This window comes from Ictalurus punctatus, chromosome 4 (assembly GCF_001660625.3).
Source record: "Ictalurus punctatus breed USDA103 chromosome 4, Coco_2.0, whole genome shotgun sequence".
NCBI classification, from domain to species: Eukaryota; Metazoa; Chordata; class Actinopteri; order Siluriformes; family Ictaluridae; genus Ictalurus; species Ictalurus punctatus.
Window position 1 is genome coordinate 8897747 of NC_071284.1, and position 25947 is coordinate 8923693.

Consider the following 25947-nt stretch of genomic DNA (forward strand, 5'->3'; position numbering starts at 1 on the left):
TAATATGAAAAGCTGGTACAGTACTTTTCTAAAGAAGACCATGATCTTCCATCACGGACTATGTACAGCTTGCTTCACAAACTACTGGAGAAGGGCATAGAGGAGCTCCCTGTAAATCAGGATAGAGTTAGAGCAGGTCGCTGTGTGGGTGATTAGCAGCGTGTGTGGTGTGTGTATGTGTGTGTGTGTGTGTGTGTGTGTGTGTGTGTGTGTGTGTGTGTGTGTGTGTGTGTGTGTGTTTCTTTGTTCCAGCAGTCAAACAGAGCTGCACTAAATGATGGAAGCAGCAATGCTGTATCTTATCACTGACTGGAAATTAAAGACAGCCTAACTCAAGGCTGGAGAGCAGTGGGGTTTTGTGTGTGTGTGTGTGTGCGTGTGAGTGATTGGGCCTCTAAATCAGCCGGTAGGCATCTATAACACCCTTCATCTCAACCTGTGAAAGGCGAACATCATTCATTCAACATAGCAATCGCAGCATCCCCTTCACATCGTATCTCATCACATGGCCGTGAATCTGTCAGGGTGGGACTTGTGTGTAGGTGTGTGGGTCACTGTATGACCTGGTGTGTTTGTATATGTGCATGTGCCCTCATATTAATGAATATTTTTTTTCTGCCCTTGGCAGAGTTAACTACTCTGGTGGGGAAAAATCACTGTCTGCACTTTCACACAGAATATATTCAGTACAGTTTCCTCAGCACTGCCCTGAAGGTCAGGTGGATTTTACTGTTTGGTGGAAGCACAGTCTTTAAGTAGAAAAGCACATGCCCGTTTGAGTTGTTTAAGCTGCAGCGCTGATGCTTTTTAAAATGTTATGCTTCGCTCCTGCCTGTGGAAAACATCTCCCCTATTTTTAATGCCTTCTAATATTATGCGTTATGACTCTGTCTCTTGCTACAAATGGGATTAAGGAATGTTATTCATAGGCTGTTGTGTTAAGAGCAAGGTTACATGTTTGTGTGTGGTTCAGCGTTTGACATGAATGGCAACTCGTAGTCCAGGTATTATTCAAATAGATGCGCATCCTTGGATGAGAAAATAAAAGTGATGTAAGTAACCATCACTTTTGTCAGCAGTTGTCAAATACACAACTTGCATTACGTTTGTGACTGCTGGGGATTGTAATGGAGGTACAGGGGTTCAAGTGTCCTGTATTGAGACACCGGACTTGCATGACAAATCACAGATCTTTAAATGCAGTGCATATTGGAAAATGTTTTATCCTTTATAGTAAATTACTGGCAGCAGAGTTAAATGTAATTAATACTCACAGCATCATCATTGTAATGTTCCTTTACAGTGAGCACATACAGTATATTTAAATAGAGTTAAAACTGTATTTTTATGGGCCTACAGCAGCATATTACTGTTAATATCATAACTTTACACTGTAGGTTTTATTCCTAAAAATACACATTTCAAATAATTTAAAAAAAAAAAAAGAATGTGAAGAGGAAATAGGTTTATTAAAGCAAACATTTCATTCCAGGTCAAATGAGAAGAAACACACGATGACAAAATCACACAACTAGAACTTGTTAAAACACATATCAGGCTAGCTAGTAGCAAAGGTTAGCTACCTAGCTGGGTAATCTTTACCTAGCTTTACCATAAAACCTTAACTTTAAATATGTTGCATTTCTCCTGCAACTTGTTAAAGCTTGTTGGGAAACTAACACTGTGTAGCAAAATGTCTTCCAATTTTGTTTATACTTAGTTTATATTATATAGATTTTTTTTCAGCAAGCCTTTAGGAATGCCTTTGACTAAACAAGAATGTATTGAAATCATTCTCATGGCTGGATCAGGAATCTGTCGCAAGGTTGCAATGGACTTTAACATTAAATTTGGCAAGCACAACACACATGACACTGATGCTAAACATATTAATCAATGCAAAAAGACTGGAAGTATTGCGGCCCAACTGAGAAGTGGACGTCCACGAACATCCATTGACGAAGACACAACTGACGTGGTGCTGGCGTAGACAGTCCCCTATGTATGAAGACTTTTGGGACACCCTGTAGTTACAGTAATATTACAATAGTTTTACAGTAACTACCGTTATACGTTATACATTTTACTACCGTACTACTGTAAATATTTTCCAAGAATTCCATTCAGGCCCAGTATCATACTGGTTTAACACACAGTATAGTATGTTCTTTACATCACAGATTGATGCACTAAAATTTCAACCATGGAGAATTTTTTGCCAAAAAGTGAGACGTTTGTTTTCTTCGGCAGAAAGAGTAAAAATTAGGGGTGTAACGATCGGACAATTTGGATCAGTGCATCGATTTTAACAGGCAATGATTGTAATGAATTGAGGCAACAATCACAAATTTATTTTAATTAATTATAACTGATTATTATAGAAGAACGACAGACAACTAGTGTGTAAAAAATTATTCATAACAGGCTAGCAAGGTGATTCTCATACCTAACATTGTCATTCTTTACGTCATCGTCATTCGTGAAATAACCGTTGGCCTACCGTAGATTCTGAACAAAGTTGGTTACTTATTGTTTAGAGGCTACTAAATTGAATCTCATTGTATGTCATGATCATAGCAGATTTAGTGGTGTCGACAAATATCGGATTGTTGCCTTAGGAATTGACACCATTGAATTGTGTGGAGGTTTAATCCCCAACTGATGATCCTAAAGCTGTTGTCAAAAAGGTACAGTTTCCATTTGGAATCTTCCAAATGCCATCTGCCATAGTGGATTAAAATGTAATACTTCGCAATTTATTTATAATAAGATGAAAAAAAATGGCCTTGATATTGTAGATTCAGGCCTGATTTACACTTAACTGCATGATGGGTTTCGGAAACAATGTATCCAATCTGGCAACCTTGAACTGCAGGCAAGTCATTACCCAGCATGCTCCCCCTGTGCAATCTGCTCTGCATGGATCACATTACCCAATCCATAACATGCATGCATAAACATTTTATAGCAGTGGCCCATAAGGAAATCATAGTGAGGTGTGTTTTGTGCAGGGTTGGACTCTATTTTAGTTTTTATTATATATTATTACTTTGTTGTTATATAGCAATGTAGTTATGTAGTTAATTATATACATATACACACATACAACCATATATATACACACAAAAAAAATACTCTGCTTTCATGCATATCAAACAATTGCAAACACAACACAGGTTTATCAAAAAAACCAAAAACATCTTTGTTAAATATAGGTGTGAAACAATTATTGGCACCCCTGTGAATTCATATGGTAAAACTATATTTGTAGTATATTCCCATTGATTTTTTACTCTTTTTTTTAGTACACAAGCATTGAACATTTCCATAAGTTCCATGGCTCTAATAAAAAGCCAGAATATTATTGTACAAGTTTAAGTAATGAGTTTTGAATAATTGGATTATGTTCAGAGTCTGTCCATTTAATTTATTAGAGTTAAAGGGGTCCCTGGCTACATCCACTGACCTGACATATTGATTGATGTGCACTTTTTCTTATAGGCCATTCTAGTGTTTGATGTATGGTAAAGTCAAGTGCTTACATTAAAAAACATTCATTTGAAAGCTATAAACTTTGGGATTAGTGTCATTGTCAGCTGATATGGAAGGTTTCATTATCTGTATCAGTATTGGAAAATTAAAATAAAATAAAAAAGTGGCATCATGCATATTCTAGTTGAATCTGATTCATTACCAGTCTGTCATTTCAGACCAGTCGGCTATTAGTCTCAATATCTATAATCAGTATTATATTGTGCATCCAATAATGTTCCCTTACTGCCATGAGAAGTAAAATGAGCTTTTAAAATGCAAACTCTGTCTTATTTTGTTTTTGTTTTTTAACCTGCATTATTTACTTTGAAGGATGCAATAATTTTGTGGCATCTTAATAATAATTTCAAGATAATAATAATAAATTAGAGTTTATGTGGCTCTACTACACAGTGTTATAAATGGAATGATTGGACACTTGAAGATAAACGGCACCTGGTCTTTTTCTTGTCCAATTTCTGTGAACCTATGCCCAATGTATCCTCAGATTCATGTTCTTGGTTGATAGGGGTTGAACCCAATGTGGTTTTCTGCTGTTGTAGCCCACCTGCTTTAAAGTTTTCCATGCTGTGCATTCTGAAATGCTTTTATACTCACTACAGTTGTAAAGGGTGCTTATTTGAGTTACTGTAGCCATGTAAACTTGAACCAGTCTCACCATTTTCCTCTGACCTCTACTACTGACCCTGCTACTCACTAGATGTTTTTCTTAACATTTTGTGTTATGAAACTTTAGACACTGTTGTCTGTGAAAATCCCAGGACATAAGCAGTTTCTGAAATACTCAATTAAACCAGCCCATCTGGTACCAACATCCATGCCATAGTCAAAGTTACTGAGATTACATTTTCCCCCTCATTTCGATGTATAATGTGAACATTAACTGAAGCTCTTGAACTTTATCTGCATGATTTTATGCATCATGGCGCTGTCATTGTATACACTGTACTGTATACTATACACGTCATAGATGATATACTGTCATCTTAAAGGCACTGATGCATACACACTTGTATGTCCACGTTACCACATATGCTGAGATGATTTAGGGTTATTCTCCAGCACTTTGGAGGTCCGGTTCTTTCTTACCGTTCCCTCACACTATTAATAGTCAAATGCCCTCTCATGATAGTTGTTCATCTCTCAGTCAGGCTTCATATTAAGACAGCACTCTTCAGCCCAGCTCTGATATCTGACGACATAGCTGCCTCTTTCACAGCGCTGCCTCTAGCAGGACGTACAGTAAAAATAGTGCATGCAATCTGGCTGGTGTTGAAACTATCTCTTTCTAAGTGTGTATGTGAAAGTTCTTCACTTCTCTGATAGGGCCCATAGGGCGGCCACTTCAAAGCCAAGCATGCCTAAAAGGGATGGCTAAAATTAGTGAGAGGCCCAATAACCTGCACCCGCAGATCAAAAGGAAGCTGAAGCGGTAGGCGTCTTTGTGGCGAGGGCTTGTGATTTAATTTATATCTGAGTGTTTATTTGCGTGTGTGCGTGCGTGTGTGTGTGTGTACGCTGTTGTGCCAATTTTTGGTGTGTTTTGCAGGGTACAAGAGGTGACCTAGAGAAGAGTGTATGTGTGTGTGTGTGTGTCCATATACAGTGTTTCCGTAATAGCGTACATGTGATCTGAGTATGTGCGAGCGCGTGTGTAAAGGCATGAGTCTTCAGCTGGTGGATCATTCAAGCGTATTGACAGAGGAGGTCACTTAAATATCAATGACGCATTGCAATGCTGCCTGCTCACACTGACCACAGGCATGAAGCCCATCAGCGGCCGCAGTGCAGAGAGGTCAAGCGTAACTCAAGCCCACAGAGAGATACAGAGAGAGAGAGAGAGAGATCACCAAACAAGGCCTGCTAATCAGGAGGGAAATATCCCTTATGCACCATTTGCATTTAAATTTCCCTTTAGCGCACTGTCATAACATTTAGAGAGAACACCAGGGCACTGAGGTGTTCTTAATTGGGTATTGATTGACTATCACTCGGCAACGGGAGAATAATCGCCTGGCAAAATGGCAGAAGGCTGTGAGTGAGAGAGAGAGAGAGAGAGAGAGAGAGAGAGAGAGAGAGAAGTGGAAATAATGATTCACTCTGCATTTATTTACATAGTGTAATAAATGATGCAACACACAATGCTTGATTAGACTGAAAGTCCCTCAGATGATGTTTATTTGCATAAGTCATCATACAGAGGCATATGTGATACTTGCTCAGATTTGAGTGGTTAGGCGAAGAACTGCTAATGAGAGTGTGTGTGTGCATGTGTGTGTGTGTGTGTGTGTGTGTGTGTGTGTGTGTGTGTGTTGAGAAACAGCGGAGGCAAGAAAACTGTTGTGCGTTGAAAAGGACCTACACACAGCACATTGCGACACAGCACTCTGAGGGAATCAATTATTCCTGCATGTTGGTTTACATTGTCCAGTGAATGTGCCTTTATTACATACTCATCATTGTGCACATTTTAATACAAAACACCAACGCATGCCTATGTACACAAACAACGTAATGAAGACCAGTACATAGAAATACTGTAGCATTACTAGAAACATCTTTTTGGAGGGATATAAATCCAGCAGAAATGTTTTTTAGTGATCCTCCGGACAAAAAGAACATCAAATTTCTTATTTCTCCTGGATTAATTAACATGCACTTGAGGAGAGAGAATTGATATCTTGTTTTGTGACAAAGATGTATGAACTGCAGAGAGGCTTGTGCGCTGTGTACGGCTAGTGCAGTGCTCATGGTAGGACTACAGGAAGAGAAAAAAAAGCTGCGCTCTTACCAGCTCTGCTAGAAAACACTTAAGAGACTCGGCTACACCAGCAGCCCACTAAGCCATTCTTCAATGTCATGCCAGACTCATTTTTCAAAATTATAGGCACGTAATTTGAGACGGAGCATTGGGCAACCTTCTATTGTGTGTTTTTTTGTTTTTATTTTTTCTCAAGGTCCCACACTATTTAACTTTATCTGCCACATGAGCAAAATTAAAACAAATGATGCTAAAGGTCTTGGCTTATTTATGCCTCTGGGTTTTACGGCACAGTAACGCACCTGTGTTTGTATTTTAGGAGCAGACCAGCTAACATTCCATTCTAGGACTCTCAAAAACAAATTTCCGTATTGAAATCCTATTGAAATTTGTATAATACGTTTATGTTTGAATGTTTAAGACTCCAATCTCTGTCTTTAGTCTGTTGTAAGATTAGTTTCTTAAACTTCACGAACATAGTTGGTTAAAATGTTTTAACAGGTTTTAATAAGTTTTACAGTCTGTACATTATAATGTATATACATTTATTCCTGCATGAAGATGACAGGTTTTTACAAGACTTTGGGATTATAAGGTTCTATCTGACTATTTTGTGAATTTAAGCTATTGTGCCACAAAGTTTTGATAATAACATTTCATAATAGGGTTAAAGTAGATACAATTTTAGATTTGTACTCAGTATTTTGGGTAACGATTCACATTAAGACACCTTAAATAGCATCATTTATTACATTAACAAGCAGTAAACTTCTTCATTAATATAACGTAATTAGGGGTGGAAAGGTACAAATTAACAAAATTAGCGTTTATTTTTTAGCTATATGATTTAGCTAACAATCTCTAAATTAAATGAAATAAATGAAAAACTGTTTAGCTGCGTTAACAATTGCAAACTCTCAGCAATCTGTTGATCATGTCAGTTAGCAGGCTTCATTTTGCAGCGATGGAATTGGTAGATGTTGCTTACACACACACACACACACACACACATATATATATATATATATATATATATATATATATATATATATATATATATATATGTGTGTGTGTGTGTGTGTATATATATATATATATATATATATATATATATATATATATATATATATATATATAAAACCCACACATGACATGTACTTCCCATGACATCAGGGTTAAGTGTCACAACCTACAGTTTGTCACTGCCAATTAGCAATCTGTGCTCAACGTGTTTCTCTATTCTAGTCTCTCACACTGCCAAAGGAGTCACCAACTAGTCGTTAGAAATTCCACAGCTTAATTTCAGAGGATTTCTGCTCCAGATGAACATGCTGAAGAGTGAGTCTTCTGTCAGTGCTGCTTCCCCACAGGCTTCACTCGCCACCTTGCATGAGCACACTGGCTTTGATTTGTGCTGCTCCCTCAAGGGTGTGTGTGTGTGTGTGTGCGCATTTGTGTGTGTGGGGGGGGGGGGGTGCACGTGCACGTTCGTGTGTGTGTGTGTGTGTGCGCACGTGTGTGCACTTCATACTGATTTGCTGCAAGCTTATAGTCCTGCTCATAGGCCATTCGGGATTACAATGCCTGTCAGGATTACAGGACAGCAGCCATATTACACAGCCTCACATGTAGGGAGTAGCTGCAGAGCACAGCATTTTCTAGCTTTGAGACGAGGAAAGATATAAGCTTGTGGCCTGCAATATTTTATTCACAGGGTCATTGGTCAGTGATTAGGGTCTGTTCAGGTTAAATCTTCTCCTGACACAGAAATAAGCTTAATAAATAAACTGAGTGAAATAATAACACTCCCTGCTGTCTCAACGCTTGAGCTGGGGTCAAATGCAGGAGTCAGTAAATGAGGTGTTCAAAGATAACCTCTTACTCGGACCACCCTGGTGGTGACCCTAATGACCCCACAAGCTGTAAGCCTTGTAACACTTCCTGCTCCATTTCTGTTAATGTATCCATCTTCCACTGAGATAATAAGCTGTCATTACCACTGCTAAGGCACAAAAACCTTAAAGGATGATGAGCAATAAGGTTTATGAGCAACATTCATATAAATATACCCTAACAGTCATTAAATTGGTATTATAAGAGGACAACACAAAGAGACTGTCATTAAAATTGTAGTCTTTACTTTTCGTTTTCATTTCTTTAGTAGGTTATTCTCAGTGGTGGAAGTGGCCAAGATGCACTGAGGGACTCTAGTTGGGGAATTTTTTCTTTCATTTTCTCTGTGTAACTATTGACCAAGTTTCTATTTGTCTTAAACATGTAGGCGAACATAACTGCAGTTATAATACATAGCAAGCTATGATAGTGAAAATAAATTCATGAATAAGGGTGTTCAAAATAGATCAAACCTGGATCATTTCAGGTCTGTGCATGCAGCTTTATCCGTATCAAAGTTTCTGCTATTGCATCTGTTAAAGTTACTGTTTCTGTTAAGATTTTCCAGCTCTGTTAATTTACCTGAGAAGGTCTGATCGGTTCTGTGAGGACACGCGCTGATAGTGAAGTGTTCCCATTGGCTGCAGCCTGTAGATATTATGGCCAATCATGAAAGTCAACGTTGTGCAATGACACACAGAATATCCCCACTACACTTATGTGAAAAGCTTGTGCATAGACTTTGCGCATAGACTTTTTGTAGTCTGTTGGAGTACTTAGCTAATTTTAGGCTGGATGTCATTTAGAGTTGCTTAGTCAGATGGTCACAAGTGCACACGCGAACAGATGCTGGGAGCTGAGGCGTTACAGAATTTTGCATTTATGCACCAAGGTTTGGAGATTGGACATCACTGTAGACGTTTCAGGGAGAAAAATGCAGGAATTTAGCTTTTACTTTACATCCATCTCCCACTCCCACTCCTATTGTATTTGAAATTTACTATGATTTACTAACTCAAAACTGTTAATGACAATACATTTATATTGTAGTAGTTTCACTTTTTTTTGTTACACTTTATTGCTCATTCTTAGGCATTCAGTAAGGGACCCTGCATGAAAAATGACTAATTCCAAGTAGATGCTAATGAGAAACCAGCCTGGGAATTGAGCAGAATTAAACCCAAATTGCAGAGGTTTTAGATGGCATCCACCAGATGTGCACCGTAATAATTCCTAGCAAGAAGTCGCAGGTGCCCCGTGTAACACTGCACAGTGTGGCAAATGTGGTATTTCAGTTGTACCCTGGCTGTTTTCACACTCCTATCTAATTAGCTAATAAGCATTAGCCAAGATGTAATTGTGCACCGTCCGTGTAGCGTATGAAGTAATAGCAATAACCACGTTAATGTTAATCCTTGCCAGGCAGAAGACATAATAAGAAAAGAAAATCCAAGCTACTTATGTCAGTGCACGCTTTTACCACTCTTTCAGCATATTGCCCTGATTAGCTGCTCTTGGCTTGTTCTTGTCATAAATCTTGGTTTTTATCTTCATCAGAATTTTCTCATGCATTACCTACAAAGATCCTTTCAGAGTATTTTTGGTGAAGGCGCAATTTCTTTTAAGCACCTCTGAGCATCCATAGCTCTGCACATGCCAGTCATTGTACCCTGATTTAGTTTGTAAAAAAGCCAAGGGAAGAAAAAAAAATCAATTTCTGACATCAGCCGCGTCATTTCCAATGAACACTGGCCAATTTTGATCCGCAGCCGATCGATTAGAGCTTCTAGCATGTAATGGATGAAGCTTTGCCGACTGATTGCGAGAGCAGAAATCTTTGATTCAAAATTTAGAGTGTTGATCCTAGCATGAAAAAAGCCACACAATTAAATTTAATAAGATGGAGGCAATTAAGGTGATTAGTGAGATTAAGAGGGCAGCCCTCTGTGCACATCGGTAATTAGTGAAACTAGAAGACTTAACTGAAACCTTTATCTCTGCATTCAGCCTTTCTCCAGTCATTTGGAATCATATTAATATTGTTGGCCTGAACTATGCTGCATGAATTCATCTTTGAATTTGCATTGTTTCATTAAAACATAAAATATATTAACTGATCTTGATCCACCACAAAGGGGCACGGTAGCTAAGTGGTTAGCACGTTTGACTCACACTTATTGTTGGGGGTTCGAATCCCACCTCCACCCTGTGTGCGCAGAGTTTTCATGTTCTCCCCGTGCTTCGGGGTTTGCTCCGGGTTGTCCGGTTTCCTCCCCCAGTCCAAAGACATGAGTTGTAGGCTGATTGGCATTTCTAAATTGTCTGTGGTGTGTGAATGTATGTGCGATTGTGCCCTATGATGGGTTGGCACCCCGTCCAGGGTGTCCCCCGTCTTGTGCCCCGCGTTCCCTCGAATAGTGTTATGGAAAATGGGTGGAAGGATCCACCACAGGAAAACTCTGGACGATGCCCCTGTTGTTGTGAAAGATTTGAGTTTCACGATGTTTCTGCATGTTGGGAGCATCTTTACTGTATACGCACTGTCCCAAATGGTGGGATTTCCCATTTACTGTAAAGTTTCTTCCTTACAGGTCCTTCTGGCATTGTTAGTGAGGACCAATCACATTGACTGGGTTTGTTAAGAGCAGAAAGCAGCAAGGCAGATAAGAGAAAATATCTTCAGATAAACTACAGCATCATTTGTTATTAATATAACATGTCATTATAGAGCATTAAGGTTACAACTTATGTGAAACAATCCCAGTAAAATAATAGAGAAAACTCAGTATGATAAATGACATAATTAAGGTCTGTAGCCTATCTACCCATGATTTTATATGGGGCTGCTGCCTGCAGATTGTGCCACAGTACACATGATTTAAATTTGTCACTGTGATCTTGTATAAGTTCTACTTTGGTGAAGGGATTGATTCTGGGGGAGGCAGGAAGGTCTTCAGATGGAAAATGAAGTTTACATTTTCACTAGTCATCGCATTGCAACCAATTAATTCTAATTATTTCCTGCCCAGAGTTCACAGAAACAATCTACACATGTGTTTGAGTGAGTAATGACAGTGTGGGCTGTATTCAGAGTTAACATACAGTACGATTTCATAAGACATGTTAATATTTACTCAGGGAAAAGTCTATGTGTTCAGAGTCAGATTACGGAGGTGCTCACGCTGATTTTCTAGACGGCCCATTCAGATGATTAAAATGATGCGTGTGCAGTGCTGAAGTATGCGGTTGCCATATTGTTCTTGAGTAGAAATGTCTGAGAAGGGATTTTCTCAACAGCATCTGGACCACTGCCTTTAAAGACAAACACCTGCTTTTTTGTATTGGGGAAAGAAAATACAGATGGAAAAAGCAGATTGTTTTTTTTTTTCTATCAACTTCAATACAGTGTAACAAAGACACAATAAGAATAAGCAAAAAGGAAGACTAATACAATGATATATAAATGAGAAGATCAGTACATACAGGATTTCGCTGAGTTTTTTTCTGATTGTTGCAGCCAAAAAATGCTCTGGCTTTTTTCAAAATTTGCAATGCAGTTTTGGGTTTTTTTGCTTTTTTGCACTTGAATTGGCAAAATTGCAGTCACCCGAAAATGTCTTTCGCAGTGATGTTTGTTGGTAAATGAGATCTTTTAGCTGTATTCATGTTCAGTTCACATGAATTGAAGGGGTCTTTGGCTGAATATACATTGTGATGATGTCACTTGGTGTATTGTGATGTGTCTCGGCCCAAATCTGCTGTAATTTTGAAAAATTACAAGCTCCTCCGAATATTGCGGAGTTTCCTTGATTTTGCATTCATTTCTGCGATCGCAAAATCCTGAAGGGACTGGAAGATGGCAAGCATTCAACTAAAAAATAAAATCAAAAAGGAGTCTAGCATATTGGCAATATATTGCTGCATGAATGGTCCTAATTGAAATTTATTATGTTAATTGCTGCAGTTTTGCACAGTGAATTAGACATACAGCTGCAGAAAGTTTGAGTGTTGCACAAAGGGACTTTACAGTCGACTTTACAGACGATGAAAATATTTATTTGATTTTTTTATATTGTGCATTATCAATTAATTGTGCATACAATTTAAAGTGACTGTGTGATACTAAATTCATGCCGTGAAATCATAACAGTCTATGATTGGGATTGTAGGCTATTTTATTAAGTTTTTAATTTATTATTTTGATTTGTTGAACTATTAAAATAATGTTAATACTGCTGAACACAAGAGGTAACATCCAGGAATGTGATGAAGACTTGAGGACTGTCCCAAATACTTTGAAAAAGTTGGAACAGTATGGAAAATGTTAATAAAAATAAAGAGGTGTGATTTGTAAATGTACTTTGACTTAGATTTAAAGAAAAACTTATAAAGACAAGGTATTTGACGCTTTAATTAATCATCTGCATAGTTTTTTTTGAAGGTAAACATTTATTTTGAAATTGATACATGTAACACATTCCAAAAAATTTGGGACAGGGGCAATTTAGGACTAATTTCGATGTGAAATAAGAAGGCGATGTGAAACAGGTGAGGCAGTCATCTAATCATGGTATAAAGGAGCCTCCAGAAAAGTCCTAGTCCTTCAAGAGCAAGGATGGGTCGAGTCTTGCCAATCTGCCAACAGATCCATCAGCAAATAATCCAACACTTTGAGAACAACATTCCCCAAAGACAAATCGGTAGGATTTTGGCCATTTCACCTTCTACAGCGTACAATATAATTAAAAGATTCAAGGAATCCGGTCAAATCTCGGTGAGTAAAGGGCAAAGCTGAAAACCACTTCTGAATGCGCGTGATCTCCGATTCCTCAGACGTCACTGTCTTAAAACCCGTCATGAGTCTGTAATGTATATCCTGACATGGGCTTGGGAATACTTTGGTAAACCTTTGTCATGTCAACACCATTCGCCACTACATCCACAGATGCAAGTTAAGGCTTTACTATGCAAAACAGAAGCCGTACATCAACACTGTCCAGAAGCACCGCCAACTTCTCTGGGCTCGGTCTCATCTGAGATGGACAGTAGCTCAGTGGAATCATGTTTTGTGGTCCGACGAGTCAACATTTCAAATAGTTTTTGGACAAAACAGCCGTTGTGTTCTCTGGGCTAAGAGGAAAAGGACCATCCAAGCTATTATCAACGTCAGGTCCAAAAGCTAGCGTCTGTCACAGTATGGGGCATGTCAGTGCCCATGGCATGGGTAACTTGCACATCTGTGTGGGCATCATTAATGCAGAATGATAAGTACACATTTTGGAGCAACATATGCTGCCATCCAGAGCAGCACAACACTAAACCACATTCTGCCCGGATTACAAGCGCATGGTTGCGTAAGCAGAGATTGCAGGTGTTAGCATAACCTGCCTACAGTCTTGACCTGCAAAGAGGCAACGAGGCAACGAAGGCCCCATAAAGAAATGCATAATGGATGAATAAGGGAAAATTCCACTTGCTAAACTTAACCAGTGCACAAACGCTTAATAAGTGTTATTAAAAGGAAAGGTTATGTTACACGGTAGTAAACAGTCGACTGTCCCAACTTTTTTGGAGTGTGTTGCGGTCATCAGATTTGAAATGAGTGTATATTTTCAAAAATAAATTAATTTTACAAAATAAAACATCAAATAATATGTTAATAGTGTGTTCTCGATATAGTACAGGGTGAATTGAATTTTCAAATGACTCTTTTTTTCTTTTTTTCCTTTTTCCATACTGTCCCAACCTTTTCGGAATTGGGGTTGTACACCCCCAAGCCCTTGATCACTCAAACGCCTTAGGTCCACACCTCAGCATGATCACCAGTGTGACCTGGCGATGAAGGATGTATTGCCAGGTGATATTTGGGACAGGGCCTGACATTGGTTGTCAAGGTTACAGCTTTTTGACTCTCCTCTTTCATCTCCTAAACCTGAGGCTTTGGAATGATTCTGAGCTGTAATGCGTTGTTTGGCTTTGTTATGTGTCTTCCTGTTTATACTCCTCATTCTGCATTCTGTAGTCCTACACATTGTGTTTGTGGGTTTACTCTCATGTCACTGGTGTTATGGACAAACTTAAGGAAGAGAGAGAGAGAGGAAATACACAGAAAGGCACTGTTTCTGCTCAGTAAAGATAACGTATTAGGCGAGATGAAATGATGAGATAAATGCAAAACGAGAGCATGCAGGTTTCTGAGCAGGCAGTCCTGGTATATGATTTTTGTTTGAATTGAAGACATTTTTTTTATTTTATTTTGCCTTCTATGATCACTAGAGACTAGAACATTAAGCGAACATTAACTTCAGAAACAGTCTGTTTATTTTGCCTTCACTTTCATTCAGCACACACAGCTATGTATCCAAGCTGACTGGGAATTCAACACAAGAGACTTTGTGATGTATTTTGCAGCATTTATTTTTTTTCCAAAGTCATATACAGTTAAAATCTACAGTGGGAAATTTACAGCTCTATTCTTTTAAATCTTTAAGTTTCCTAATGTTCTTACTGGTTTGTATTGACAGTATGATGGCTGATAAGGTGTCGAAGCAGGGTTCATATCCAGAATTACCTCATAGCTGAGAACAGATCCGTAAAGCCCAAGCAGCTGGTGTGGACAATGGTGTAAGCCAGAAAGTAGTACAGTCTGTCAGGCTTTATGGTTTTAACATAAAGATTAGAGCAGCGTGGGGATTATACGATATGATGGATCTTGTAAAAGAGGTAGCCAGAGGCCATGCCGGGAAAGTAAAGGAAATGGATGAAGTGGTTGATTAGAACTGGAGAGGAGCTGAATGAAGAACGATGGAGACAGGTCCCAATAATAAAAAGTGTGCCAAAGTTTAGAGAATGAAGGGGGGAGTTACAGCGTGAGGTATGCTGAGATTGCTTTTTACCTAACACTGATCTGAGAGGAAAAGAGGATTAACTGTGTGATATTAAAGTCGCTGAGGAGCGTTTCTACTTTAGAGATTTATTGGTGGAAAGAGGTGGAAGGTTTGCTTTATAGTTCAGTGTTAGAGGGTAATTGACAATATACCATTACTTCTTACATTTAGATGCAATATTGATGGTATGTTCCAATCTTCTTTCTGCTCTTAAAGATCTGGAGTCTCTGAATGTAGATACATTTCTATTGAAAAGACAGTTTAGGCAGCTATTACTTTTTTTGTCAGTATCTAAACCAGTCCACTGCCTCATGGAATCAGAGATCAATAAGAGGCACCGAATGACAATAAGTCAACATTGTCTGAAGTGGGCAGAGCAGCAGTTCGAAAAGATGTTGTCGGCTGGAAACTGGATTTGATTTCAGAAGCTTTTGGGAGTAGCATAGTTCTCATTTTCACCACTATTCACTGTCAGGTTTTTAAACAATTGTCTTCAGACACATATTCTCTTTAGCAATCATGTCTGGCAAATCCTTTTTGGTAACACTTAACATTGGGTTAGTGTTCATAAGACTATACGATACATTTCAACTGACGTAAGTCATAAATAATAATAATAACATTTACATTACAATGATATAAGTTGACATAATAGCTGACATATTACCTGAGATTTATTTTGGAATATCATGATGACCCACTTTGTAGCTCACTAGTATTTCAGAGTAACATAATGGTATTGATGTAGGAATACCTTCATATGTTATGTAGTTATGTACTGTAATTTCCGGACTATAAGCCGTTACTTTTTTCACACGCTTTGAACACTGCAGCTTAAACAATGATGCGGCTAATTTGTGGATTTTTACGGGCTAACAAGCTTCATGCAGCCAAAACATGCCTCGTCACATCGGACCAATGAAATTACCGAACAGGTCACAGTGGACCAATGAAACTGTTCGAATTAAACCAAACGCACTCACACTAAATTCTTCAGATCAGTCATTTTGCGCTTTATGCACACACCCTCATCATGGAAAACACACGAAGAAATGCATATGATGCAGCTTACAAGTTAAAGGCGATCGATCTGGCTGTTGAAGAAGGAAATAGCATGCGAAGAGCAACTTTTGCTCAGGTTTGCCAGTGGATCCAAACAGCGTGGAGCAGTGTCAAAAAATCTACTATCACCAACGGGTTTCAAAAGGCTGGACTGCTGCGTGATGAAGAGGACAGCACAAGCTCAAGGGTGAATTTGCCTCGAGACGTAAGTGACATTGAGAGCGACAACGAAAGAGAGACTGAGGAAGTGTTTGATGAAGTACCGGTAATTCTGAGGCTGTTCAATTCTGACACTGAAGAAGACGACTTTAGTGGTTTTAGTGCGCAGGAGGAAGATGAAGATAGGGATCAATGACTTTTCCTGGTAGGCAGCTGTATTTTTTATTTTTTTAACCAGCCGTGTTACAGGCACTGTTCGGAAAAAAGCATTTACGGTACGTATTTAATTAAAAGTTTAAAAAAAATCTTTGTGTAACATATTTCTGTGTAAATATCTCATGTTACAACGTGGACACCTGCGGCTTATAGACAAGTGCGGCCTATATATGTACAAAAAAAAATTTCTTTTTAAAGTTAGTAAGTGCGGCTTATATTCAGGTGCGCTCAATAGTCCGAAAATTACGGTATGTATTGTTAGGCCCTTAAGTAAGAGTTTCTCTCAAATTTCTCCTCTAAGCACAACGAGTGCCATTTATGATTTATTTTGCTTTTTTGTTTACATTGACATGGGCTTTTATTTAGATTTGAGTCTTGTCGCTGCCCCGTCCTGCAATTGGTATGTTTTGCTGATAGTGTCCATGTGTTCTCAGTTCATCCGTTGATTAGTTTGTCTGTTTATACTCTCTTTTGGCTTTGTCTCCTTGTGAAGTCTTGTCATTATTAAAGTTTGTTACAGAGCCTTAGTTTCCCTCATTTTTAATCCCTTGCTTTCTAGTTTTATGTACTTCCTGGATTTGATCTCTACCTGATTTGATATATGATTATGGATTACAGTGGGGGCAGTGGTGCCTTGGCGGCACTGCAAAGCTGCCACTGTTGGGCCCTTAACTATCTCTGCTCACAGGGGCTGACCCTGTGCTCTGACCCCAGCTTCGAACATTCCTGTATGTGAACAAAAGAATTTCACTGTGCATATGTATATGTGATCAATAAAGACTCATTATAATTAGCATTACCCTCTATATTGTCTGCCTGTTCTGTGACCTCTGCCTGGAATATGGATAATGATTTAGAGAATCGCTACTGCACATTAAAGCGATGGTTCTGACCCTTTTCTAGATATTGATTTCCTGTTTTTTTTTTGTTGTTTGTTTGTTTTTTTTACTTTTGCTGCATCCCAATTCACCTACTTATCCCATGCATTCAAAGTATGTATTTTTGTGAAAAAAGTACATACTTTTGAGTGTGTAGCAAAAGAGTATATAAATTCTGGGACATACTAACACATTTTATGTGTAATGGAAGAGAATGTCGTTGACTAGTTACGCACTGTCCCCGTAAGCTTGCATTTTCAGCTTTTCTTCATTCATTGTTAATTTATACTATATAATTTAATTTACCATTCCATTGATTTATTTTTCCACATTTCATTTACACCTCTAAAATGAGTCCTACCTTATTGCTGAGAGAAACATCATGTCGTCACAGATCTACCAGATGCAGGATGCAGATGCTGGTAAAAAAAAAAAAACAACTTTGGATAATGCTTAACATTTTAAGTTCTTACATTTAAATACTGCAGATGCATCAACATCATTACACTCTGCATGTTTGCAGGTTGAAACCGGCGAAGCAAACCGTCAAAAAACTCCTCCTCCTTTGCGCAAGGAGTTGTGGGCAATATTAGCTGAAAAAGTGTCCATGGATCCACATTTCTAAAATCTACCAGAAATAGTAGACCATCTGCGTACTTTTGGGATACTCATTTCAACATATTATGATTTGGGACACGCTAATTCTAATCTTGGATGGTATTTTGGACAGATAGTAGGCGAATCGGGACGCAGCATTTGTTACTTTCTAGTTCTCAAATTTGCCTTGACCTTTACCCAACCTGCACCTCAGTTTAACTTTTGACTTTTGCTTTTGTCTTACCTCTTGTATTCATATATTTAGCCTGCTCTTGCATCTGATATCATAACTGTGTGACATTTAGACCAGTTGGTTTGTGAAATGTAAAGGCATAGGTTAGCAAGTGGGCTAGTAGATTTCAGACTTGTACCTTCTACTTTGAAATTGACTGTAGACACGTTGCAGCTGTTATGAATTAAAATAATTTCAAACTGGAGGAAGTTTTTTTTTTCTACTTCTAAATAGAGAACCCTTAAATCAGTAGCAAATTTCTACATATTCTTATTCAGCAAGGATAGATTCAGACAGTTTAATCTCCATGGGCAGTGGTGACTTTCTGATCAGAAAGTTGTGGGGGGCGGTTCCCCAGTACCCAGCACTTCCAGGCTGTGGGTTAGTGATCGGAAGGTCGGGGGTTCAGGCCCCAGCACTGCCAGGCTCTGGGTTACTGATCGGAAGGTTGGAGGTTCAAGTCTGCAAAGCTGCCACTGTTGGGCCCTTGAGCAAGCCCCTTAACCCTCTGTGCTCTAGGGATGCTGTATCATGGCTGACCCTGCGCTCATACCCCAGCTTCCTAACAAGCTGGGATATGCGAAAAAAATTATTTCACTATACTGTAATGTATATGTGACAAATAAAGGCTTCTTCTTCTTCTTCTTCTTCTTCTTCTTCTTCTTCTTAACGTGTGCCATTTCGCTGTTGTTGAAAACCAGAGTTTTCACAACATTTCACTGTATCATGTATAGAATCTAAATGCGTCAAGATTAATTGAAATTTGTTTTTAATTGCATTGTGGCAGCCTGACTTGAAATCTCATTAAATAATAGGGTGCCTAAAGATTCCCACTCCTAGGCATGTCACTGTAATTTGTATACTTTCTCTTGCCCTTAAGTTGAACGAGTTTAATTTACTCTCAATAGGATATTGTAAATGCACATGGAAGTGCTACGACACTGTAATAACAGACTCATGTGTATTATTTTTTGTGACTCTACATTAGAGTGAGCTTTGCTTGGTGTTAATCACTGTTCATATCCTCTCAACTTCTCACCTTCGGTTTACAAAGCTATCAAGTCATGTGTCAAGTGGCATTGTTGTCATTTCAATAATATACAACTGGTACAGTGCAGTGAGACGAAACAACGTTCCTAAAAAAGGCCAAGCAAGCAAACAAGCCCTTCCTTGTTTAACCTCTGTGGCTTTAACCTGTGAGTTCAATGAACTTATGTCTGTTCTTTCTTTCCATTGTTCACCATACGGTCACATATGTGCTGTCTGCCTCTGTACTGATGAACAGCATTATATTTATATAAATAATGTTTGCGTTAGACTAATCTCCACATTGCACATTCAGTGCACAGCACCAAGCTTCACTGCCCTTAAAATGTATCTAGTGTCGCCCAGCCGTGTATTCATCAAAATGTAAAGCACCTCGTAGACAAATTACAACTCAGCCACAAGGTCCTGCAGTAATTCAGCTGTGCAATCGCCTTGACATCTATACAATACTCACAAAGTTCAAAATTTGTGTTTAATTTGTGTAGGAGTTTATGTGTGTGTGTGTGTGTGTGTGTGTGTGTTTTATTAAAATGTGAGTGTATTTAATTATGATTCTATAAGAGTTTATCCTAATAAATGTCTCTTAAATGCCGTTGGTGTTTAAGGAGAGTGTCTAAGTTTTACAAGCAGTTGGAAGATGGCCTTTGGTTATCCACCGAGGAGAATGTTCTTTTTCTCATCCCCGTGTCCACACGTGGGTTTCCTCCGGGTTCTCTGTTTTTTTTCTTCCTTTCTCCTAAAAACATGCTGGTTTATGGATCAGCTAGGTTAAATAGCCCCTATGTATGAATAAATGTGTGATTGTGCTTGTGCATGGTGGCCTGAGATGGACAGGTGTCCCATCCTGAAGGCACCTTACACCCGGGATAGGCTTCGGATCGACCACAACCCTGACTAGGATAAAACGTAAAACTGAAGAGGAATGAATACTTGTATCGATCCATAATTACCTTATAAGTAATATCAAACAATTGCAAACAAAACACAGGTTTATTTAAAAAAAAAACTTTGTTAAATATAAGTGTGCAACAATTATTGGCTCCCCTTTAGTCATTACTTTGTGCTACCTCCCTTTGCCAAGATAATAGCGCTGAGTCTTCTCCTATAATTCCTGATGAGGTTGGAGAATACATAGCAAGGGATCTGAGACCATTCCTCCATACAGAATCTCTCCAGATCCTTCAAATTTCGAGGTTCACTCTGGTGGACTCTCCTCTTCAGTTCACCCCACAGGTTTTCTATGGGTTTCAAGTCAAGGGACTGGGATGGCCATGGGGACCTTGAGTTTGTGGTCAGTAAACTATTTTTGTGTTGATTTTGATGTATGTTTTGGATCATTGTCCTGCTGGAAGATCCAACCACGGCCCTTTTTAAACCAAACAACTTATGGTGATGTAGGTGACTTCAGATTGTAGTTTTGGAGACTTTTTGACTGCAAGACTAACTTCTGCAATTCTCCAGCTGTGCTGTGATCCTTGGAGATTTTTGGCCACTCAAACCATCCTCCTCACAGTGCGTTGACACAATATAGACACATGTCCTCTTCCAGGTTGATTCATAACAATTCCAGTTGACTGGAACTTAATTATTACCCCAATGGTGGAAATGGGCATTTTCAATGCTTGTGCTATATTCTTATTGCCACTTCCCATTTTGTGAAGCTCAACAACCTTTTACCACACATCACAGCTATATTCCTTGGTCTTACCCATTGTTATAAATGAGTAAGGGAATTTCGCCTATGTGTTACCTCATATTTATACCCCTGTGAAACAGGAAGTCATGGTTGAACAATTTCCTGTTCCTAGTCACCCAGGTGTACTAGGGGAGCCAATAATTTTTGCACACTTATATTTAAAAAAGATATAAATTTCTTTATAAACCTGTGTTGTGTTTGCAATTGTTTGATACCCACGAGAGCAAAGTATTTTTATGATTTTTTTTTAAACAAAATATCAAAAGGTTAAACAATAAAGACAGTTTTTCATAGTTTTCTTTGCTCATATTCATCAAGGGTGCCAATATTAGTGTAGGGCACTGTATTATGTAATCAGCATATTGGCTAGAAATGTAAATCTTTTCTCTTAATACTTGCTCAGTGTAATAGTTAGCTTCAATCTACTTCTTCATATAAGGATTGAAAAGGGTATTTATTAGACAGTTGAGAACGAATGATATTTTACAGTTTTCAGTGTGTGTTCTGGATAATTCAGTCCTGTAGTTTTTGATTTTCATAGCAATATGTCTATGGGCTTAGAGAACTGAATAATAACTAGGCCACCATGGGCTTTAGGAGGGCAAGAATGGCTCAGGGTGTTAGACCACATCCCAGCATGCAGCAGATCTTGGGAATTACATCAGCAGTGCTGGCACAGTACCACTTCATTTATTTATCTAGCACAAATAAAGCAACTTTTCAGGATTTGAGACAAAATTAAATAACAGTTGCAGAGTTGTTCTATAATGTTTCGTTTTGTGTGTGAGATGTCCGATTTCGACTGAATTTTTACCTCGAGCACTGAACTGTTCAAATAAATTACAGTGTATGTAAAAAAATATTTAATTTACAAATTTACAAATGAAGTAAAGAAAAAATAAATAAATAAAAAAGATTACACTAACATGAAGCTTGGTAACATTTCACAAGTTCACAGACCACTTTATTTATTTACAGACCACATCAAACATCAGAATTGGGGGAAAAAATGTGATCTCGATGACCGTGGCATTGTGGTTGGTGCCAGACGGCCTGGTTTGAGTATTTCCGAAACTGTTTTCTCCTGGGATAGCGTTTACACAGATTGCAAGATGATTTTTTTTTTTTTTTTACAAAGGTGCTGCCATAAAACACTTAACTAAGTCTAGTGATTAAGAAGTTTACTGCAGAGCACTTAAGTGCACCCCTTATCTTGTGTAAATGTGGGTATTTAACTTAAATGTTTAAAATGTTTTATGCCACTGGACTTAAAGTAATTCACTCAGGTCACTTGTGGCCAACTAACTGACAGTAATGAATGAAAGTGCTTAGACAACACCCCACAGCCTGCGCAGTGAGCTCAAGCTGCTGGAAGAAAAACTCTCGACCTTGCTGTCGACAGACGCTGTGAACCCTAGTACGCCAAAACACTCGGCCGAGAAATGGTCCTTAAAAAAAAGGGCTGTGCTTTAAAAAAAAAAAAAAAAAAGATGTTGACTTATTTTATTAATTCTCATTTAGCTGGTCTATGCTGCTAATAGTTTTTCATTAAGTGGGCCTGCCAGTGAATGAACTGTTTTTTCTGGCACAGAACACAGTCACTGAGGTGGTCTTTTTTCCAATGAATTAAATGTGAATGACAGATTTAAATGAGTGCTTGGATTATATTATAGTGCACATTATAGATTTATTTCAGATTTATTTCAAGTTCAATTATATGGCAAATCCAAATGATAAGCTTGTTGTGTTTGTAACATTCAGTTGATCACATGACCGTTTTAACTTTTTAACTGTATGCTAGAGCAAATGAAATTTTATTTTTTAATTCTTACTATTATTGTGTTGATACCAGTAGTCACCACAACCTTCATTAAAATCCATATATTACTTTTTGCTGTGTTAGCTGTTTGCATAGATGCACACTATATGGCCAGAAGTATGTGGACATCTGACCATCACTTCTGTATGAGAATTTCCCTAAACTGTTGCCATGAATTTGGAAGTAAACAGTTCTATAGGATGTCTTTGTATGGTGTAGCATTACAATTTCCCTTCACTTGAGCTAAGAAGCCCAAACCTGTCCTAGCATGACAATACCCCTGTACCCAAAGCGAGCTCTATGAAGACATGGTTTGCCAAGGTTGAAGTGGAAGAACTTGGGTGGCCTGTACAGAGCTGTGACCTCAACCCTACTGAACACCTTTGGGATGAACTGGAACGCCGACTGCACCCAAGGCCTCCTCGCCCGACATCAGTGTCTGACCTCATACTCTTGAAATCCCTACAACCATGCTCTAAAATCTAGTGGAAAGCCTTCCCAGAAGAGTGGAGGTTATTATAATAGCAAAGGGAGATTAAATCTGGAATGGGATGTTCAAAAAGCACAAAGCAGTGTGATGATCAGGTGTCCACATACTCTTATACCCTTGGCCTTATAGTATATTCCTCTATTTACGTTGCATTCGAGTAAATCTATGCATCCATTTCTACAGTCTCATTTTCCTCTATTTACTTTGTATTGACTGTAACTGAAGGAAAGAACCAAGTTCTCAGAATTCCAATCCATCTAGTCGAAGACAAACACTCGCTTGCCCCTCTGCCCACAGTGCATCAGCACAGATAGGTCGTTCATTTCAAGCTGTACTATTTACCCTGCAGTGGAACATTCCATTATTTAAAGATTTAATTGATCTCTTTAAGTGATGACAGATATAGACTGTCATTGCTGCATCATGCTGTAATTGCTTTGTAATTTTAATAAGATTATTCTAAATGCACTGATTACCAACAGCGTGAGCAACATTTCATTGCACGCTGATCTGCGAGACTTCTCTTTTCTCTATCTGAAAAAATCATTACACTTGATAATATCTTGAATGAGTCGCATTATAATCTCATTCCCGGGTTTTCCTCAGGTGTATCTTAGATCGAGGGAGATAGGCTGCATCTTGCACAGAATCAAGTCGAAGCCTCAGTAATGTGAAGTAAGGCTCTGGTTATGACCTCCATGCATAGTATCAGATGTGATGACTTAAAAGCTAGAACACACACTCACAAAAACACACACACACAAGCACACACACAGAATGAGCATGAGATAGGTAAGAAGACCAATGTTTTCAGTTCAGCCTGTGCACAATATTATCTGTTCAGGAGAAAAAGAGACAATTAAAAGTCATTACTTTAAAGGAGAAATTGATTTTTTTCTTCTTGGCTTTTCTTAGGAGAAGAGGTTGAGTGAATCCTGAAGACGGAGTAAGAATAGGAGCTCAATCTTTGGTCAGAAGCCCATTAACGTGAACAGAAGGTAAATCGGAATTTTAGTGGGTGGGAAGCACAATTTTCCCATCACTAATGGGCAGATAAGTATAACTTCAGCCTTGTTTAGACTTTTTTTTTAAAGCAGAATCAGGTTCAGCTTTTTCTCTGCAGAACCGAAGTTGGTTGTTTATTCTGTTCCCTCTTCACTAACTGACTCCATCCTGCAGTGCAAAGGAGTGAACTCAGGCAAACTGATGAGGTGAGCTGGAGATGGATGAATCTGCCTGCATTTGATGGCTTTCATTTTCTGCCACTGCAGCGAAACGTTCTGATCTTTCATCACTCTCTCATCGCTCCTTCTCCACATGCCACTCCATTGCTCTCTCCATTTTCAAAGTCATCAAGAAAAAAACCCGCAACAAAACACTCAGTTGGAACTGAAGCACAACCTGCCTGGGGTCACATTAGTCTGTTAAGTTTGTTGGTTTTTTGCGAGGGTGAATGCAGATGTTTCATTAGTCTCTGTGCTGTTTTACGACACTTCCCTCCTTAATGGCGAGCAGCCAGGAGGTGGCTCCACTCCATACTTGCGTATTCCCTTGCTGTTCTTTTGAAGTGTTGTTCAAGGTGATTGAGCGTCTTGAGCCTATTCTCTTTCCTGCTAGAAATGCATTCAGTTTTTATTACATAAATCCTTAAGCCGAGCACCGTGAGACAGAAGATGCTGCATGTTAATTCTGCCGCTTTTGTCTGATGGGTCTTGGCTCGCCGGAGGAAAGCATAGATGCTAAATAAATGATGCGCCTCAGGCCCGCCGCATGATCTTTTGGGAGACTGTGTGTGCTGATATAAGATGGAGGTTTCTAAAAGGCACAGCGAGCTCTTCCCCTGGCCTCATTCAGCTACTGCTGCTCACAGCATGTTTTCTGCATTTCAAGGATCTCAATGATGTTCTTCCATTTACTCTGATGCCTTTAATGTTGAGAGGCCAACGTGAGTGGGCTGAAGAGAGTTCAGCTGTCCGGGAAAAAAATAAAATTATACAATCCTCTCGAGTTATTGGCACCCATTCAAGAAAAGGGGGAACAAATAATATCCTCATGCAAATTCTTCCTGGCAAAGGTTCAGTTGGTTTATACTTTTGAAACGCTTAAATTATGGCCCAGATTAACTGATCTTTAACTTAGATTTAACCAGATTTTTAACCTAGAACTTGCTTCTGTAGATTTCATATCCATTGCTAGACATTTTCAGGTCAAAATGAATCCCTTTTGTGTTGAAAACTTAGCTATAATTTTTTTTGTGATTACCTGTATGTACCGGCATTGCAAAACCACCTTTTTTTCATTTTACTTGGTTAAACTACAGTTATACAGCAGTTTACAGAAACCGTCAAAGTGAGGTCAATTTTAAAAAGTTGCATTTTCTCACCCCCGTTAAAAAACCCCTGAAATGTGCTGCATGCAAGCTATATTTACCTAGGTACCTGATAAATAAATTAAAACTGAGACTCAAAACCCTTCCCATTATAAATCGACCCTAAAAGTGAAACTGTGAGCAATCATGAGCATTACAATTGGACTTAAGTTATAAGTCTAAGGAACACGAATGTGCAAAATGTTTATATATGTACATTACATGTATGTATTTTATACATGTACCTTGTAATGTGCTCTAGAGATCAGTTTTGTGTCCAAGGAGCTAGG

General features: G+C 38.6%; 1 protein-coding gene across 10 annotated transcripts in view; it reads left to right on the plus strand.

Moving 5' to 3' along the window:
• tspan9a (tetraspanin 9a) overlaps positions 1-25947 on the plus strand; it is a 216869-nt gene that overhangs the window by 64579 nt on the left and 126343 nt on the right. For 5 of the 10 annotated variants that reach the window (XM_017466138.3, XM_017466139.3, XM_053677909.1 and 2 more), the window contains one exon: positions 24205-24287. The exons of the other annotated variants lie outside the window; for them this stretch is intronic. The gene's annotated coding sequence lies outside the window, so the exon portion shown is untranslated. The remainder of the gene's footprint in view (positions 1-24204; positions 24288-25947) is intronic. 10 annotated transcript variants of the gene reach the window in all.